This window comes from Onychostoma macrolepis, chromosome 18 (assembly GCF_012432095.1).
Source record: "Onychostoma macrolepis isolate SWU-2019 chromosome 18, ASM1243209v1, whole genome shotgun sequence".
In the NCBI taxonomy this organism is placed as follows: domain Eukaryota; kingdom Metazoa; phylum Chordata; class Actinopteri; order Cypriniformes; family Cyprinidae; genus Onychostoma; species Onychostoma macrolepis.
In genome coordinates, this window is record NC_081172.1 from 25,551,902 (window position 1) to 25,573,063 (window position 21,162).

The 21,162-nt window shown below is 37.0% G+C and overlaps 1 pseudogene; it reads right to left on the reverse strand.

Moving 5' to 3' along the window:
* Nucleotides 1-3,878: 3,878 nt before the first annotated feature.
* Nucleotides 3,879-6,629, reverse strand: LOC131524083 (uncharacterized; annotated as a pseudogene).
* Between the last annotated feature and the right edge of the window lie 14,533 nt (nt 6,630-21,162).

Consider the following 21,162-nt stretch of genomic DNA (forward strand, 5'->3'; position numbering starts at 1 on the left):
TTGTTTGTTGTCATTAATCATCAATTGAGAAAATGAATGGCATTTTTGCTTGCTATTGTGAGTTGCTGCCCATAAACAGCATTTCAAAGCAGTCACATGAAAGGCTCCATGTCGACATGCACAGATGGCAGATGATTGCTAGTTTCTTAGCGATCTACACCCAGTCTTGCATGTCTGTGTATAGATTTGGCCTTCTGCCTTCAGCTGCTGAGATCTCCTATGACTGCTCCTTACTGACAGGTTTCTGTATAAGAGTTCCAACAGAGATCAGTGTTCTGTCATAATTACCCTTTGCTTTTGCTATTAATATGAGCTGTATTTTGTAGCCAGCATGAAATATGGCCTGGACTCCCTTGTGAAAAGTGCTTAATTGTATTGAATTATAGTTCAAGATAAAATAACATTAATGAAATAACAGAACAATAAATGCACTTGTAAATAAAACAAATATTATTTTCAGTGTTTTACAAGAGAATACTGTTTCAGTCTTTCTACTTCAAAATTTCACATTTAATGAAATGTTACTTGCTGTTTCTTAGTGAAATTTGTTTGTAAAGAATTGTTCCTGTAAAAAACATGTACAGATTTTAATGTACATTGTTAAAAAGTGTAACTTAGTAATAAAAAAACTTTTATTTTAAAGTATACTTTAAATCATTGTTTTATTAATCTTTTAATATATAAAAGTATATACTATACTAAAGACATACTGTAAAGTGCATGTAAAATATTTGATTATAATTTGAACTGTTATTTGTTATTATTATATTTCACTTGTACTAAACTGCAACTTCATCATTACAAATGTGTAATTACAAATATTTTTCAATACAGTATGACATACAAGTTTTAATTTAAATTAAATTGAAGTATTTAGTTTACTATGAATGCCAATAGACAACAGAAGTGATTATGAAATTACATATAATAATGTATTTAAGTCCTAATTAATTGGGTCCACTGATTGAATTTAATATACTTTTTTTTTCAATAAATTAATAAATTTAATCAATTAAAACTATAATACATTTTTATTTAATTTTGAATAGCATGCCATTAAGTGACCAAAAACCTTACATTCTGTTCACAGTCAGGTATATTGTCCTAAAGGATAATTATTTCTGTAATAGGTACTCTTTTTAAAAGTATGGTAAAGTGTACTTCTTTTTCACAAGTAAATTATATATTTTATTAAAACTATTATATTATAAAATTATTATAGTATACTAGCACTGTTGGTTCTACTATGGTAAAGTGTATTTATTTTTCACAAATTATAAAAAAAAAAAAAAATGCTGTAATTGTTTTAGTATTATGATCTGAGAGCAAAGACTATCTGTGTGCACCCTAACTGTGCTGCAATTTGAACATTGCTCATCTAAGGTAAAAGTGCTCTGTTAAATGTCAAGGAACTAAGAAACAAATCATTCCTTTGGACCTTTGGACCACTCTGATCTTCAATGCCACAGAGCACCTTAAAATGGAAGGCACTTAATTGTTACACAACAAAGAGCACATGACACATATCTGAATGCATCAAAATCAAAAATGATGTGTGGAATGGAAAATAAAAATATACATTTTGTTCTGTTCCTCACATAAAGCTGGCATACAGAATGGCTTCAGAAGACCAATACAGGAGAATTCAACTGGGTGAGCACAAAAGGTTCTCTAAAAGTATTTTAAAATAGATTGCTTGCATTTTTTTCAGCTTTTATGATACATAATAAACATTAAGTTGGAAGTCGTCCATTTGCAGGGTGTATGACCTAGTTCTATGTTTAAAAGCAATGGTTCTGAGTGAGCTGTCTGTGTTAAGAGCCGCTGAAAATGAAGTGAGTCGTCTCTTATATTTTATTTAGGTTTCTCTGTAGGGCACTGCCAAGACACAAACCTCAAACTGTCTTCTCTCTGATGTATTACATTTAACAAATATGTTCTGCACGACAGTTTTATCACTTTTCGTTGACAATACATTTGTGTACGTACCATCCTGTACTAGATTCATCTTAAATATCTTAAAAACCTACATTACACAAATTCTCACTGTTACTACAGACAAATGTCTCCATATATACTGTTATAATGCAGATGATCATATCTCAAAGCAAAGAAGTGCACCTTGACCGTCTCAAAGATTTCCTTATTCCGCATTTACCACCAGAGGGCGCCATGACACTGTTTATCATAAACATCCTCAGAGAGAGAGAGAGAGAGAGAGAGAGAGTCAATGATAATCAATATGATTAGTAGAATAATGCATTTGATTATTAAAAGAATGGAATGCTTTATAAACTTAGCATGAACGGACAATGAACATTATTTCTATAGCATGTATTAAACTTAGTTAATGTTAATGTCTACATTTGCTAAAACATTTAAAAAATCCAAGTTGTGTCTGTTAACTTTAATTAATGTATTGTGAACATGAACAAACCACGAACAACTGTTGTTTTATTAACTAACACTAACAAAGGTCAATACTGTACATGCTGCAAAAATATATTGGTCATAGTTCGTTTTAAAATTGAGTATAACAAATGAGTGAACAAATGAGACCTAAATGTAAACTGTTACCATTAATAAGTAGGCTAATGTTATTAATGTGCATTGTTTTGATGAATGATCAGTGTGTTGATGGATGTTCAGTTGTTTATGAATGCTTAGCTGATTATCAATCATCAGTGTGTTTAATGATTGTTCAGCGTTATGGTAATTTGGCCAGTATAGAGACCTCAGTAACTGACAAAATCTGTCCATTTCTACACATATCCTTGAAGTTTAATAAGAAAGCCTATAGGTGGCACAATGTGCATGTTCATAACAGAGCACATTGGCTAGAGCAACACACACACACAGCTGGAGCGAGGAGATTTCCAAAGATATAGTCTTTATTTATACAAATAAAGCAGCGCTTTGAACAGGCAGGAACACACACGTAGCACGGGGGTGAGATACAATACCAGACGTTGGAGACAAAGAAACACAAGGCTTAAGTAGAGAGGAGAAAACTAGATAATTAATAAAACACAGCTGAAGACTAATGAACTAATAATCACACTAAACGAGGACGGGAATCAGGAAGGACCAAATATGGGCATTAGGGAGCATATGCGGAACAAAACACAAGACACAACACAACACAACACAACACAACACACACACACACACACACACAAATACTTGGTTTACATGTTTTATTGGGACATTCCATAGACGTAATGGTTTTTATACTGTATTTTCTTTCCTCTTACACTAACCCTACCCCTAAACCCTTTTGTTTTTTTTATTTTGTTTATTTCTTTCTTTATTTTTTTGCTATTTTAGATATTCAAAACAGTAGGGTATACCTGAACCACACACACCCACACACACACACCCACACCCACACACACATGCGATGCTCATCTTGTTTCTGTTGGCAGTGCAGAGTTTTTCTTGGACATTGAGGTTTTTCCTTGTGAAAAAGAACTACACTTTAAAGAAGGACACTATATAATTTTAACTCTAATGTGTTTTTAATATTACATTTATGGTAAATATATTTTAAATATATAAATTGCAGCTTAATTGTTATGAATTAAATACATAAATAAATACACAAATAAATAAATAAATAAACAAATAAATAAACACACACACACACACACACATGAGATTCAAGTTTAAATTAAATTATGTTCAAATGAAGTTTACCAATACTTGTCATTCAGCACATTAACCGTATTTGAAAGACAGTACATGTAATTATGAAATTCTGAAGATGTCCTACACAGGTGGGTCAAAACAGCATTCTTATATGGAGAGAATTTTGTGCCAATATTCATCAAACAAATCTGATTTGACATAAACCTTCCAGGTGCCCCCTAGACACATCATCAGTGCGTCTCCCATCCCCTGTTATGGCATTCACCTGCCAACTCCTTGTACTTGGCCCTCTTCCATTCAAATGCATCTTCCATCCGGTCTTCCAAGGGCACAGTCAATTGCAGTAGAACCACCTGCCTTGATGATTCCGAAAATAGGACCATGTCTGGCCTAAGTGTGGTCATGGCGATAATTTCTGGCAATCTGAGCTGCCTTCCCAGGTCAACCTTTAGCTGCTAGTCTCGAGCTGTTTCCAGAAGTCCCCCTGCTGAGTTCCTGATCCCTTATGGTTTCTCTCCCGCCTTAACAAATGTGATTGCGTGCTGTACTGGCTGCTGGTGCTTGCTGAGAGAGATTCTGCTGATTATGGTTTCATCAGTTACCCTTATCACCTGGTCGTGTCGCCACCGATAACGTCCCTCTCCTAGGGCAGCAGCTGTGCTCCAGGGATCCTCTTCTTTGGCATAGGAGGCATGCAGGGGTGTCTTTCAGGCCCCAGGAGAAAAGGTTGGTTGGACTGGGGAGGACATCGTAGACTGATTGGACAAGGAACTGTATCCAATATGGCTCCACTTTCCACAACTCAGTCCACTGTGCTGCAGCCGTGCTTCACCTTGGTCGACTGCCTCCTGGGCCCTCCACTTCCTACCCATACTCACCTCGATGCCAGCTGAGGAAACCTTGGTGTCAATGGATTCTCTGTACAGCAGCATCTCTCTTGCTCGGAAAACCATGAACTCCTCTGACAAGCCACTGAAGGGGTGTTGTAGCTTGTTCTACCTTCCATATAGGGCTATGCTGGTGATGCTACACGGGAGACCCAACCAGCTACATAGAGAGTGGCTGATCTTCCTCTCAAAGCCCTTGACAGTGGTTAGGGGGACATCATAGATCAGCAGTGGCCAGAGAAGTCGCGGCAGAATGCCATGCTTGTAAATCCAGGCTTTGAACTTTCCTGGCAGCCCTGACTTGTCCACTGCAGCAATCCAGGTGTGAAACTCTTTTCCAGTTTCATGAAGTGTGGCTGGGTCTTTAAGTGTGCTGTTGAAGACTTTTCCCAGGCCCTTAACTGCCTTCTCTGTGATTGATGGAATTTTCACTCCTCCAAGGAAGAAACTGAACTTTTCGGTTACGTTTCCCTTCCTCACCACAAGGGATCGGGACTTGGCTGGCTTAAAGTCCATTCGGGCCCAACTGATGAGGTGTTCAAGGCCTTGGAGGATCCATCTGCAGCCTGGTACAGATGTCGTGGTTACCCTCAGATCGTCCATAAATGCTCTGATAGGGGGCTGTCGCACACCTGACTGGGTAAGTGGGCCTCTGCATTCCACCTCTGCTGACTTAACTAGCATATTCATAGCTAAGGTGAACAAGATCACTGAGATGGTGCACCCTGTGATTATTCCTTTCTCCAGCCTATGAACTGCAGATGTTATTGCTCCAGAGGTGACTCTCAAATTAAAGCAGCTATAATAGTTGATAATGAAGTCTCTGATCTTATCGGAAAAATGATGTCGGATCAGTGAGGCTTCCACCAGCTTGTGCGTAATTGACCCATATGCGTTGGCAAGGTCGAGCCACAGCACTGCCAGGTCCCCGTCACCTTCTTGAGCCTCCCGGATTAACTGGGTGATAACTCCTGTGTGCTTCATGCAGCCTGGCACTTTCGGGATCCCACCTTTCTGAACAGCTGTGTCAATGTACTCATTCTGCAGGATAAACTCCGTCATGCGTCGGGCAACGATACTGAGAAATATCTTCCCCTCCATGCTGAGGAGTGAAACGACCCTGAACTGCTCGATGTTACTTGAGTTCTCCTCCTTTGGAATCCAGACACCCTTTGCATGTCTCCGCTGTTGCGCCACTTTCCCCCTCCTCCAGATGACTTTGATGATTTTCCATAGGCGCTGAAGGAGTTTGGGACACCTCTTGTAGACCGCGTAGGGCACTCCACTTGGACCTGGTGCTGAGTTCATCCTAGCTGCTTTGACAACCTCCTGAATCTCTCTCAGGGTTGGGTCCTTGAGGTTAAATGCCACACTGGGTTCCGGTGGGGTTATCAACATGCTGCATGGTCCAAGTCCCTGATCTCTTGCTCTATCACTGTAATTGGTGCTGAGGTACTTATCAACCTTGTCTTGAGTGCAGGTGAGTTTTCTGGCCGAGGAGTCTCCTGGTGAATCCGAAGGGATTTGCGATAAACTTTGACCGTCTGCGAGCCCTCTCCTTGCTCCTCTTTCTGTGCCACTCAGCTCGATGGGTGGTAATGAGCTTATTCCTTACAGTGTTATGGAGCTCAGCCAGGGCAGCTTTATCCTCCTCCTTTGCCTGCTTGAAAGCACACAGAGATCCTGCTGACAGTTTGGTCCTAAAGTGCCACTAGATGGACACTGCTCCTTCAGGCCAAATCTCTCAGCGGCTATGTCAATAGTTATTGAGCACATTGTTTGAAGCCTCCGGTCAGCATCCCCTCTGACTGTTACTTGGAGATTCTGGTCCACGTCCTCATCAAAGTGGTGCCACTCATTTTCCTTATTAGCGGTGGGCCACTTAACCTGACGATGTTCTGAAAGCCTGGCTTGGAAGCGATCTAGTGGTGCAGTGAGGGTCTGGGCACTCCTGGGCTCCTCTTGCGTCTCACCAGGTACTTGATCTGTGTGTTGCATCACTTGTGTACCAGACAAGCACTTTATTCTTAAGGCCATGCAGGTTTTTGCAGACTTTACCGCATTTACAAACTGCACCCGTAGTCTTGTGTCCATGAGTCTGGGTCAATAACTCTATATCCATCCTGTTGAGGTGCTCATTCTCCCCCCCTCTCTGCCACCTCTGGGGGTATCATTCCTTAGGGTTTTCTGTAGCTTATTATTGGGTGCCCTCTCAAGGGTGCTGCAGCTTGGGAAGCTAACCCTCCCTGCACTGTCTCTCCAGCTGTCGTCACTCTCTTCATGGTAGCCATCTGGTCTGTTCCCAGAAGTCACTGGTTGCTGCCAGACAAGACTGATTTGACATACACCTTCCAGGTGCACCCTAGACACATCATCAGTGATGTAACCAGCATTTTGCAAATAAACACAATCTGCTTTGCAAAGAAAAACTTGACTTTCAAACAAACACAAAGTGATTTGGAAAGTCTATTTGAGAGAAAATGAAGAGGTATGGACAAATATATGTATTGTGTATTAGAACTGTGAGACTCATTTGCCTTTTTATGAGGAAACTTGGCTTGATTTTCTTACAAACGTGTGCTGGCTGATTTTCTCACAAATGCGTGCTGGCAGATTTTCTCACAAATGCATGCTGGCAGATTTTCTCACAAATACAATTGAGCAACTTCCTTTTCCAAAAACAGCAGATGGCACTGTCGGTCAATTTACGCTAATCTCTCGAGACCCAAAACACCTGTTTACCTTTACAGGGAATACAGCAGACCAACATGAGTGGGGAACAGGTGAGTTTCTGTCTTACTACTGTATATCTATAATTAACCATTTAGATGTTTTCACAAAGCGGCCCTAAAACAATGTCAGTGAGAGACTAGCGTAAATTGACCAACAGTGCTATCTGCTGTTTTTGGAAAAGATTAATTGCTCAGTTGTATTTGTGAGAAAATCTGCCAGCACACATTTGTGAGAAAATCTGCCAGCACACATTTGTGAGAAAATCTGCCAGCACGCATTTGTGAGAAAATCAGCCAGCATGCATGTGTGAGAAAATCAAGCCAAGTTTCCTCATAAAAAGGTAAATGAGTCTCACAGTTGTAACACACAATGCATACATTTGTCCATACCACTGCATTTTCTCTCAAATACATTTCTCTCAAAGTGTATTTGCAAATCACTTTGCATTTGTTTGAAAGTCGAGTTTTTCTTTGCAAAGTAGATTGTGTTTATTTGCAAAACACTGTATTTGTTTGATGAATATTGTCACAAAATTCACTCCATATTCTTAGGTTTAACTAATTGCACTTATTATAAATGTTATTATAATACATTTAACTTTTCTGGTAAATAACATGCTATTAAGTGTCTGAAAATATTACATTCATTTCGCACTTATGTAGGTATATTGTTTTAAAATGATAGTATTTCTGTAATAAATACTCTTTTTAAAAGTATTTTAAAGCTTTAAAAGAGTAAAACAGTGATTTAAAATGTACTCTAAAACATTTAATCTGACATTATTAAAAGTGTCCTTTTAAAAGTACATTTAAGTGTGTTAAAAACAGTCACATTTATTTATTTCAATAATATTATATTAGCAACAAGTACATATACTTTTAAGATTTGAAGTACATTACAAGTGCATATTCAATATAATTCTGTTTATTTTTGACACTGATATTATGTTTATTAAGATCATGTTTGTTTCAAGTGGTTATCTTTAAGGTAATTGTTTTAGTTATTAAAATTATTGTTTTGTTCACTCAAATTTTTAAGATAGTTTTGTTGAATTGATTAGGTTGTTAGTCTGTTTATAGATACCTGTGAAGGCATTTTAGTGAGCAGTGTCATTTCAGTCTTTAAATACGTCCTAGGTCTCTCATTCCAGCAGAATTGTGCACCCCTAAATCTTACCAACAGACCCACAAGATGGCTTATCTCTGCCCCACAGAATTCACACAATAGCAATAGAGAGACAGCAGAGATAAACGGGGCCCCATGGTCCCGTAAGAGCCGTGGGGTGGAACGCATACATTAACATTAAACAGCAATATATTACAGTGATAACAGCCACCGCGGTGACACTGGAATTTGTTTTGACTTGAAAAGAAATAAAGGCCTTGTCACAGCAATTCAGGTGGAGATGGAGGGATTTTCAGAAAAAAAAGAGAATTGGCTCCTTCAGTAATTGGTATGTGCAGTGGTTCCCTTCCAAAGTTACATTTCAGCAGCCGGTGGCACCTTATTGATCTCCAGTTTAAAAATGCCATGCCAACCATGAAGGATTGTGCAACTTTTGTGTCTTTTAGCTGGTGTTTTTTATATGGAGATTAACATGCATGGGTGACAGATAGGGGGCAGCAAAACCCAACACAAATCTACAATATAAAAGAATAATTCCCCCAAAAAGAGAAAATTCTGTAAATGTCTTTCCAAATCTGTATTATTATTATTTTTTTCTTTTCTTTTCTGAGAAGCAGAAAAGAATATGTACGCAACAAATTTTCTAAGCTGTTATTTTTATTATGCTAAAAATGTAATTTTGTGTTTAATTGCTTAATGCAAGAAGTCAACAGGTTTTGAACAATTGTTAATATGTTAACAGTTGTCGTTGTTTATTTAAATAAAACTATATATAGTCTAATAACTCTTAACCACACCATCTAGAAAATTGTCGTTATTTATAGACATAAAAAACTGTACTTTCACACATACATACACACATTGAATTACAAACCTGAACCTATGCTTATTATAACCTCTTACTGCTGTTCATTAGATGCTTGGTTAGTTAGTTTGTTTATTCATTCAATGTGTTTATTTGATAATTAATTAATCAATCAGAAGATTATAGACCAATTTAACACCTATTTGTCAGAGGGTAATAAAACGCACACACAAGAAAACACACACACTCACAGCTCTTGTTTTCATTAGCTTGTTCTATCTGCCCAAAGACGTATTCACCTGATTAGAGAAAGAGGGGGTCCTTTATGAGCTCTAGCTCTGTTATATCCAGCACAACACAACGCACTTCACACTTCTGGGTAAAAAATAACCTCTTAGATCCTAAAGGCGGAACACATAATCAGTCGCTGTGCTCCTATTCTCATATCTGTTGACTGTGAATATTGTGTGTTTGTAAACACTGAATCCAGTCGCTGAATTGGCAATGCTGACTGTGGATTTTCTTTTTTGACAGTATCATTATTCATTTCTGCCTGTCTTCCTCTTTCCCTCAATCTATTGGAGGGGAGAATAAGGGGAAAAAACATCGAGGAGCGCATTCAGAAGTAACATGGACACAGATCCATCACAATAACAGTTCTGTCAAAGAGATAAAGAGCTCAGTGTGCATCTGTCTTCATCTCACACTGCTTGTCAATCTCTTGTCTCTAATAAACTCATGATCAAAGGATGGTTTTGTGAAAACATGCACAAATTTATTTATATTTACCCTTGTTCAAAATAAGCTGCCAAGTGGACTAGACTCCGTTTATTTACACATCATGAAGTTTGGCTGTAAGTGCTCACATCAGAACTGAAGTATACTCTGGGCATATATGATATATTATATGAAGTATACTCTGAGTTTTGGGGCAGAACTATGCTTTTGGTGGAACAATGAAAGAAAATTTCATAAGTTGCATCCGAAGTGATGTACCTATACACTATGCACTTATATTATCCACTACGTAGTCTACAATGTAGTGTAGAGGTTATTTTGTCATTCAGCATCGCAGTCTGATAGCAGCCACTTCCCTTCCACTAAGGAAAGCTATTATATGTTAGTTCATGAAGTGTCCAACATTTCACACTTTTTTGTTGTTTTAATAAATGAATCATTTGGTTATTTAAAGTTCATTTATAATAGGAATGTATAATACGAAATGGCTAAGAATAGTGTAAAAGTATGCAAATTGGGATGCACCATATTGACTTGCACCTATTGATGCATCTAAAGATTTCTCTTGTGAAAAAGTGTGCTCAATTGTATGTTATGTGCATTTTATTGCAAATAAATGGGTCAAAAAGCACTCTTAAGCTCAACAAACTGCGTTTAATACAAATTAAACTTTAAACATTTTCATTTAATTGCAGTTAACATGCAATTAAGTGTCTGAAAACATTACATCCAGTAAGTATATTCTTTTAATGTATATTATTTCCAGTACTCTTTTTAAAAGTATGGTAAAGTGGACATTCATTTTTTACAATAGTCTAAGCCATATTGATGGACCAGAATATCAAAAACTTTGATTTGGCCTCTTTTGACTAGGCACATTAAGAAAAAGAGCAATGTGCTAACAACCACATAGAACATTGCATAACCTCAGCTATGATTTTGTTTGGTGTCGCATAGAAATCACACACTTCACCTACAATTAAACCTTCAATATCTCTCAGTATGTTGATGACATTTACCTTGTTGGTCTGAACGTCTCAGCAATTTACAACCTTACCAATATTGCAGAACATAAAGAAGAAGTGACCAATCCTGGAGGTGGTGGGCAGCGTGTCAAAGACGACATGATTTAGAACAACTTATGAGGACTTTCATTCCTGAAGTGGTCTGGTGTAATTACATAGTTTTAAAAAATCTATTCAGCTACACAAACAGAAATATCATGTTTGCAAATCTGAGCCATTGTTGAGGTCTATTCTGAATCTGCAGACATAAAGTATGAGATTACATTGGTCTTTTTCTCAGGAGAAACATCTGAGAAGCAGGAGACTCCAAACATAGGATGAGTATCAATACTATTCCCCTGATCACAGCACAATAACACCCGCTTAAATATCTTCACCCTCCCACATACGCACAGCTCTCTTACACCTCGGCTTTCATGAACACATGTGGCTGCAGAAAGGGGTTTGTATCATACGGAGCAGTTTGTCTCTGTCAGACCGGCGCATTGATTTGCTTTGTTGAGGATGTGATTAGATAGATGTCCATAAACGCTGCCGTACACTGAGAAGGACATCAGATAGCTGCCTCTGAGCTCATTTCCATATTAATACACAAAAGCCTGGGGTCGCTTCCTCTGTACCTGCTTTAATGAGAGTCAGCTCCGAGGTCAGAGAGGACACATTAGCTGTGACAAAACCATGCTGACATTTCCTCCTGTCTGCAAAAGTGCTCTTTAAGTGCAGAGCTTAGAGCTCTCAGAAAAACAGTTGGATTTTAATTCATCTGAATTCAAAAGGTGGCCTCTGCAATTCATCATGAATTATAAAAACTAATGTTACACTCATGTGATATACATAATAAATATGTTTAATGTCTGAATAGATTATGCAATATGTTTGTATTAATATAGGATAAGTTTTCATGGTGTTTCTCTGCTGTGGTTTGTAATAGGCGTTATCTGTATGATGAAACACAGGTCATAGTCGAACATCATGAAAATGTCATGACGGCCAGAGAGCTGAAATTAACTATGCGGAAAGATTGCATCAGGATTGTATAAAAAGAATAGTACACACACACACACACACACACACACACGCGTCTGGTTTGCTATCCTTGTGGGGACTCTCCATAGACGTAATGCTTTTTCTACTGTACAGACCGTATATTCTATTGCCTTACACCAACCCTACACCTAAACTTACCCCTTACAGGAAACTTTCTGCATTTTTAGATTTTCAAAAAACTTCATTCTGTGTGATCTATTAGCTTGTTTACCCGTGGGTACCTCAATTTAGGTCCCCACCATGACACGAGTCCCCATGAGTCTGTGTGTATTCAGGTTTAAGTCCCCACCTGAATAGAAAAACAGGTACACACACACACACACACACACAAACATAATTTAGAAGGAGTCTACGTTGCAGCATATTCTTTGTATTTATGTATACAGTCATCATATACTTCAGTTGGTATTTTTCAATACTAATTCAGTATTTTTTATAAATAATTTTTATAGTTAAAGTTTTGATCGTTGTGTTTTTAAAAAAAAAAGCTTTATATATATTTAACTTTCAGTTTTCGTAAGGACCTCCAAAATATGACACTCCCTGTTCCTAACCCTTGGTAGTTTTGACCCTGTAGAATGTAATGGCTTATTAAACAGTCATGACATAACATTTTTCAATAATAAAAAAAAAAACACTGTTTCTGATAAATAGCTAATAGCAAATTAATGGCTGAATTTGCAAACATTTAGCATGTTACCATGTTATTACTCCACCTCCACTTATCCACAAATTCTTTAAAATTCCAAATTATAGACATAGCTAACAAAAAAAGAAGATAAAATAGAAAAAAACAAACATTTATTAGAATTTATAATAGTCAGTGTTGGGATTGTTACTTTAAAAAAGTAATTAGTTATAGTTACTAGTTACTTCTCACAAATAGTAACTGAGTTAGTAACTGAGTTACATCATTATAAAAGTAACTAATTACCAGGGAAAGTAACTATTGCGTTACTTAAAAAAAAAAAAAAAAAATAAAATGTTCAAATATGTCAAATAACTTTGATGCCCCCAATATTAAATGAATGAAATGGACACTAAATAGAATAAATTATTATTATAAAACATTGTACACTAATCTATTTTAATATTTCTGTGGGACAATGTGAGAGACACCTATCAAATTCAATATATTATTGTAAATAGTATCAACCAATTATATATATAAATCTTATGTTTGTAAAATGGCACAGTTTTTTTTTTTTATTTATTTATTTATTTATTTTTAATATCTGACACTTAGCATCAGTCAGTCGAGCATTATAATCTGATATTATGATAATTTAGCATTATATGATGATATAATTATTTGTCATGTTGACTGAATTTAGGACTGGTGGTGGTGCTTAAGATATTGTTTGTCATTTAGTGTTTCGATAAAAAAAGGGGGGGGGGGACTAAAAATAATACTGATAAGATAACAAAACTATGAATTCTACTACTAATAACAATACAAAACGCACTAAGGATTAATGAGCTGCTGGGTTCATGAATATTAATCCAGTTGTCTACGTTCGCTCGAATTGATTTGCTGAAATCATAACAGGGACGATAATGTATGAGCGCCAGCCAATGAGATTGTCGCTTACGCATAAGTTCCGCCCACTACCAGAGAACCCGGCAGTTCTAAAAAGCGGAAGAATTCCAAAGGAACTCCGTTATTTTGACAGGAAAATACAACAAAGAATATCGTTTACATGTAGCGCGTCACTTCTGCATGTTATGAAAAACTGTCTTGCTCTGTATCTTTATTTGCGCGTGTGAGACAAAGCGACGGCGAGCCGTGCGCCTTCACACTAGATTTTACGTTACGCCAAATACAGCTACACTGTCCATTCAGATCATCTGAAAAATAAAATGATAATAATATTATAAATTATAGTAACGCCGCATTTTATTGTCAGTAACGGTAACGGCGTTGTAACGGGGGGACAGTTTGATTACTCGTTACTGAAAAAATAACGCCGTTAACGCCGTTTCTTTATAACGACGTTATTCCCATTACTGATAATAACATCAAAAGCACATATACTATATAAAAAAATAATAATCTTCAGAAAAAAAATCTGTCCTAAAAGTGTGTGAGGAATATTTTACACAAGTATTGGTGAGACAGATATTGTAAATGCGTGTACACACACACACACACACACACACACACACACACACACAAGAATAATATGTGTGCAGCCACAGTTGATATCTGGGTCAGAACTGACCTGAAAAGCGAAAACATTACCTTTTTTAATGGCTATATTAAAAACTCTTTTAATAATAACGATGTCAGTATGTCAAAACTTTGCAGAGATGCAGCCTCAGATGCAGTTTGGCATCATGCCATCAAATTGGTTGATGCAGTAAATGAAAACCTTTTTGTCTATCGACACAAAATCCATAACTTTTTGCCAGCATGTTCTGAACATGATCCGAGTTGAATTTGATGAAAATCAACAGTCTAGGAGGACTCTGAAAAGGCGATTTTCAAAGAAAATCAAAACAGCAAACTCATTACGTCGTAATTGGTATCAATGTTTTTGGTATGATCCAAGGAATCTATCAAGACCTCATGACAGTAGGCAAAATGAATCAAAAGCTATAAGCATTTTCCAAATTTCATTATATTCATATACATGTTCAAGAAACCAGTTTGAAATGATTTGAGCTTTGTGAAATGCGTTGTCCTGCTGGAAGTATCCATCACAAAATTTATCACACACCAGCAGCAGCAGCCTGAACCGCTGATGCAAGGCAGAATGGATCTATGCTTTCATGTTGTTTATGCCAAATTCTGACTCTACTATCTGAAAGTTGTAGCAGAAATTGAGACTCATCAGACCAGGCAACCTTTGTCCAGTCTTCTATTGTCCAATTTTGGTGAGCCTGTGCAAATTGCAACTTCAGTTTCCTGTTCTTAGCTGACAGGAGAGGCACATATTGTGTGGTCTTCTGCTGTCTGTCTGCTTCAAGGTTCAAGGTGTTGTGCATTCAGAGATGCTCTTCTGCATACCTTGTTAACAAGTGGCTATCTGAGTTATTCTGACCGGTTCAGTCATTCTCCTCTGACCTCAGGCATCAGTAAGGCATTTTTGCTCACAGAGCTGCAGCTGACTGGATATTTTCTCTTTTTTGGATCAATCTTTTTAAACAAAATCCCAGTAGATCACCAGCTTCTGATATATTCAGACCAGCCTGTTTGGCACCACCAACCACACTACTTTCAAAGTCACTTAAATGATAATTTCCCCCATTCTGATGCAAGGTTTGAACTTCAGCAAATTGTCTCGACCATGTCTTAATGCATTAAGTTGCTGCCATGTGATTGGCTGATTAGATATTTGCATTAACAAACAGGTGTATCTAAAAGAGTGGCCTAGAATCCAAAAATGACATTTTGTTCGTTGATAAACCAACAGAATATTGCCAGTGTTCTATGCCAGAGATCTATAATAAATGAAGATCTCTGATGAAAGAAGCCACATCTGTAACATGTCTGTACTGTACAGTATATCGGTCATTTATTTATTTATTCTGATTGATTATTGATTCATTTTTCATTTTTTATATCTGTCATGGCAAAGTTTAATGCCACTCTGAAGGGAACAGAAGCTGCTGCATCACAAGTACTGAGCAGTGTTCTTTTTCCTATACTTATTTTCCTGTTCAGAAATGAATTCTGTCTTAAAATCAGCTGAAGCCCTAATGAAAAAAAACAGCCTAATGTTATTTTGAGGTGTAAGTCAAACCTATTTTCCACTCGTCCGAAACAAAAACAAAATATGATGCAAGGATCCATGCACATCTGGCAATACTTTCAGCATCACCCCTCACGCTATCTCACTGTCTACCTGCTCGTTCCTCAGCTGCTTCTGAATTATTCTCTCTCATTAAGAGCCGGTTAGGGCCATGGGATCTCAGGCTTTGACTCAAATCAAATATTTAACACAGGCTAAACAGCTCAAGAATCAATGATGCAGTCCAGTGCTCACACCTGTCGGCCTCATCCAGTGCCTTAGCGAGTTAGACTATCACAGTAATGTGTAACAGAATTGATATGATGAGGAATAGTTGATAGTGATATTCCTGTCAACCTGACAAATATCCTATCATGCCCGGCTGGGGCGACTGTCCGTCAGCAACCCGCTGATGTAGTGTATCTCAATTCTTTCCAGAGCTGTATAATTCAACGGCGACACACTGAACCGGACCTGTCAGACGGCTCATATCAAAGATTCACATAGACAGACCGAACCTCACAAAGATAAGCTTCAGAATCAATACCGAGACGGATCAACTGAACAAAGGCACAATGACATGACATCAAATGGACTTAAATGAAAGAAAGAAAAGGACTTAAGACAGTTAAAGATGCAGAGTGCAATTTCTATGTCGCTAGGACGTTTGTATGTGTTCTGATTGGGTTTTAGTGCAATTAGTTTCTAGGGTTATATGAGTAGTTGCTTATCAGGTGTTGCTTACCTGCACACTCACTGGTTGGGCCGGTTGAGTTGACATGTCTTCGTGTTAGCTTCTGCTGGTAGAAAAAAAAAAAAACATTTTTCTCCACTCATCATTAAAATTGTGTCTGTGCCGTTTTCTTGAAGATGCTACTGTTTAGGTGCTGTGTAAAGAATTTCTATTTCAAGTGGGATGTTACATTATCTACATTTACACAGAACGCAGTTGTCCTTTCTGTTTGTGTTACACTTAGACAAATGTCTTCGGCGCTGTGTAGTTTTTTCTTTTATTTGTATGCTAACAACGTCCAACAGTGGACATGCATCACAGAAACATATTTCATTTTGTTTATTTTTTATTTAATTGAAGTTATAAACGTGTCATTTCCACCACATTACACATGCATCTGTGATTATTAGAAATTTTAACATTAACATTTTTGGAATAAAATAAAAAGACTCCCTTGTTTTGTTAAGGCTATTTTCATATCTAGCATATTATATTTATTTATTTTAATTAATTTTTTTGGATTAAAGTTTGTTTGTAAATGACAATATTCTGTGATATTTAGCTTTCTGTGTTTTCTTCACACATCCTAAGTCTCATAGTGGAGATGTTTATTTCTCAAACATGTTTATTTCTCAAATAACACTGTTGTCTCCTTGGCAAACAAATACACTATAAAAATATCACAATTTTATTAGGAGCAGAATTTCAAAGAACCACTGAAATGGTTACTTCATGTTACTCTTTTAGATCATAATTTTAAACATAATATATATAAAAACTATAAAAAGGGACTTGTTTGTCAAGAATTGTCCAAAGTTGAAGAAGCGCATATACAGCACACAGAAAACAAGCCAGCTCATTTCTAGTAATGAAAATCTCATATTGCATTATCTTTCTTTCCTCATTGCGAAATGATGTATCAAGCGGATAAAAAAAAAAAATGATCTTAAACTGATAGCCAAACCAGTTCCACACAATAAGACACAGAAAGAGAGGAAATCATAAAGAAATAGTTGGAATGAGAGTGCCTTGTGTTTCTTGTCATTTGAGGGGATTGATCCCTGAGAGGCATCATCTGGATCAGAGACTCTTCAGATAATTATAGAGCTTCTGATAGCGTGTGACACAGTCTTAAACCTCACAGCGGTGATATGGATGAGAGAACAGCCTCATCCCCGGTGTCACTGTAGAATGAACATCAAACAGTTCTCTCAAACACAGATCCGATCCAACGCCTCTGTTTTGGTTTGAGATAAATCCCTTTTCTAAAGCCATTAACACACCGGAATCAAGCGCTCCAAAATATCACTCATATTCTTCAGGAGAGCTCAAGCATTAAACGTGACAAGTGTTAATCGTGTTCAGGAGAAACAGCTCTAATATTTGTTCAGGTGTGAGAATGGCGCCCCCTCAGGGCCACACTGCAATAATGCCACATGGACACAAATGATACTTGTTAAGTGTTTCTTATTCAAGGGGGCAAATTCAGCAGAAATTCTGTACATTCTTACTGGTTTAAATTTATTAACTGTAAAAATTGGTACTTGGGTCAAATAAAACACATAAGAATGCGCTAGCTTGCATAATTCAGTACAAATGCAATACAAACATATATACAATTTTAGTTTTTTTTAAAATTGCAATGTGGAATGAATGAACAAACAAATAAAAAAAAAAAATAAATACATAAAAAAACAGTAAATCCAACTATTCTGCTGAATTAAGCGGCTTTTCTACAAGCTGAGGTAAATATAGGTTTCATACACACAAATACAAAACACCATCATGGTAAAACACACACAACACTAAAATAATGGAATAAATATGATATATACATAACTGATTTAAACTATTAAAACACAAGTATTTTACACAATTACACAACTAAAAATTAAATCTTTCACTGTAAATTATTATGTAACATGTTGGTTTCAAAATTGGTAAAATTGAAGAAACGTAAGGTCAGATTTCTTTTTTTTTTTTTTTTTTTTTTTGCCTAGGAACCAATTAACAGGTTTTTACTTGAGCTTGGGTAAAGTAAAAATCTGTGAAAATGCATGTGCCAAATTATCTTTAAATTAATAATTAAATTTTATAATTTTTAAATAATGTTTATATATATGTATATATATATATATATATATATATATATGGTCCAGATAGATAGTGTCAGTCCTGTCTTGTTTCCCCTCCTCTCGTGCCCATATTTGGTTTGTTCCTGTTCCTGTCATTATGAGTTCTTTAGTCTCCAGCCGAGTTTGATTTGTTCCCCACCTGTTACTGTTCTCCTCGTTTGATTTCCTACTGTTTATAAGCCCTGTGTTTCCCTGTCTCCACGTCAGCTGTTAATTGTCTATATGTCTGTTTGGAAGTCCCATGTCTCCTGTGTTCCTGAGTTAAGTAAATAAAATCCTTATTACCGAGCTCCTCATCTCCTCGTTTCCCGGGATCCAGTAGGATCGTGACAGATAGATATATAGATAGATAGATGAATAAATAAATACATACATACAAAGGGTGTAACCATGAAGTAATGTATATCATATCAGAGTCAGATCACTTCAGTGGTGGGCTGTCAGGGTCAGCAGGGCCTTCTCTGCTGGTCCTATAAAAATAAAATTGTGTGAAAAATGTTTTTATTGATTATTTAGGTATCATTTTCATTTGTGCAATGTCCACAAAATTGCCTATGATTAGTTTAGTTGGGGCTGAACTGGAATATCCTACATAAAAAAAAAGTCTGTGGCAAGCACTACAGATAGTGCTACCCTTTTGTTGAAAGACGTCGCATCTGATTTGTAACAAGCATTAGTGACAGAATCATCAGCCAATCAAATTTTGACGTTCAATGACAGCACGCCTTCTGGGTCCAGCGATGTGCCCAGTGCTACCCCCAGCGTTTAGTCAGGAATTTCCAAGGTAGGACAGTGAAATTCAATGGAAAGAAAATGACAGCCGCAGTCGTCGGCGCCTCTACACCAGATCTTGTTGCCGATCTACTAAAAACGCCTTTTTCAAGGCACTCTTTTGCAGACAAAAGAGAAATAACTGAGAAAGGAAGACCTACACCCAAACTGAATTCACTAACAAAGGTTTTGTGCGCCATTTCAAAGATTGCAACTATGAGTGCTATGAGTGGCTAACAGCTAGCACCAAGCACAATAAGTTATTTTGTTGGCTGTGTTTACTTTTTAATACAAGAAAAGGGACATGGAATGACGGACACATGGACTTTATTTACAAGTGACAGGTGAGTGCTTTATTATTTGAAGAGTATTGTATCATGCACATTGTTACGGAGGTGTACGTGGTGCGTTGATAATATTGTGGTGCGCTGTGTGGATGTCCAGCATTTGTACAATTTTGCTGCTGTGGGCGCGTCGTCATTTTAGAGTGACGTAAATGTGCATAGTGACCCGTGTATTGGCGGATTGCTTTTAATTATCCATGTAAGGAAATTTACTCTGCATTTTACCCACCCTAATCTAGCCTACTGTTGAAATTGTTGATCAGCTGTCATTGTTGTTGAGAGCCTGTGTGCGGCATAATATGCGCATTATATGCATATGGCTGTGTTGGCTGTAACAGATGTGTAAGATGAGTGTATGTAGTATGCTGTTGCTTACTGATGGCCCTGATTGAAACCCCATGGTTCGCCACTGGATCACTTAGAAAAGTAATTGCACACCTCACCTCAATAAGTAGCATAATTTGAGGCAACACAAACAGCAAATATGAGAAATAGTGATAATGATGCTTATTTTAGTAAACATCACAAATCTCAGCAAATGCCTGGGTCACCAGGCCTGGCTCACTCTCAGGACCCTTGTTTCACACTAATTGCAATTCTACTTGCTTGTTCTATTGCAGGATCCCATTATTTTAACACCACTGACATTGTAGTAAACACACACACACACACACACACACCAAAGTTTGTTCAGATTACAACCATATGCACTCAAACTGGGTTTGAAACGAAAACGAAACCCCCGAAATTTACTGCAGTTGGACCTATACACACACACACACACACACACACACACACACATACACAGTGACTATTTTTAGAGGGGTTTAGAGGTGCAGTTGGGGGCAGGATGGGGGGTTAATACTTATTGCTGGGTAAGTCAGGGTCATTCTCTGCTTTACATTAACCTGCTGCCTCTGGCCAAACATACTCTATAATTACACTTTTTATAACTATTTCCAAACAAAACCCTATTTCTAAGGCCTGCAAAAAACGGAAGTCAGGATTTGCTGCAGTTCTATTAAATCAGCCCCAGTAGACTATGACCAACGGTTTCACCAACTGTTATTGTTAAAACAATCATCTGTTATGAGGCTTTTAAACTGGGCCATAAATCACTGTTTCCATCCAGATAATAATAATAAAAAAGCAAAATGACCATGAAAGCAAATGTAGCAAAAAATACGGTTGCCTTTTTCTGATACATTTTCAGTTTTTTTTGTTTGTTTTTTAACAAAAAAGGGCAAAATATTCTGACTAAACCTCCAAAAACTTCATTTTGAGAACATCCTCATTTCTTTAAAAAATAAATAAATAAAAAATACATGTCCATTTTTTTTTTCTCGTTGGGTTACGGTTAGATTACAGTCTTTGTAACTACAGTAACTGTATATGAAAACAATAAAAAATATAAAAATGTCCACATTTAGTTAGCTA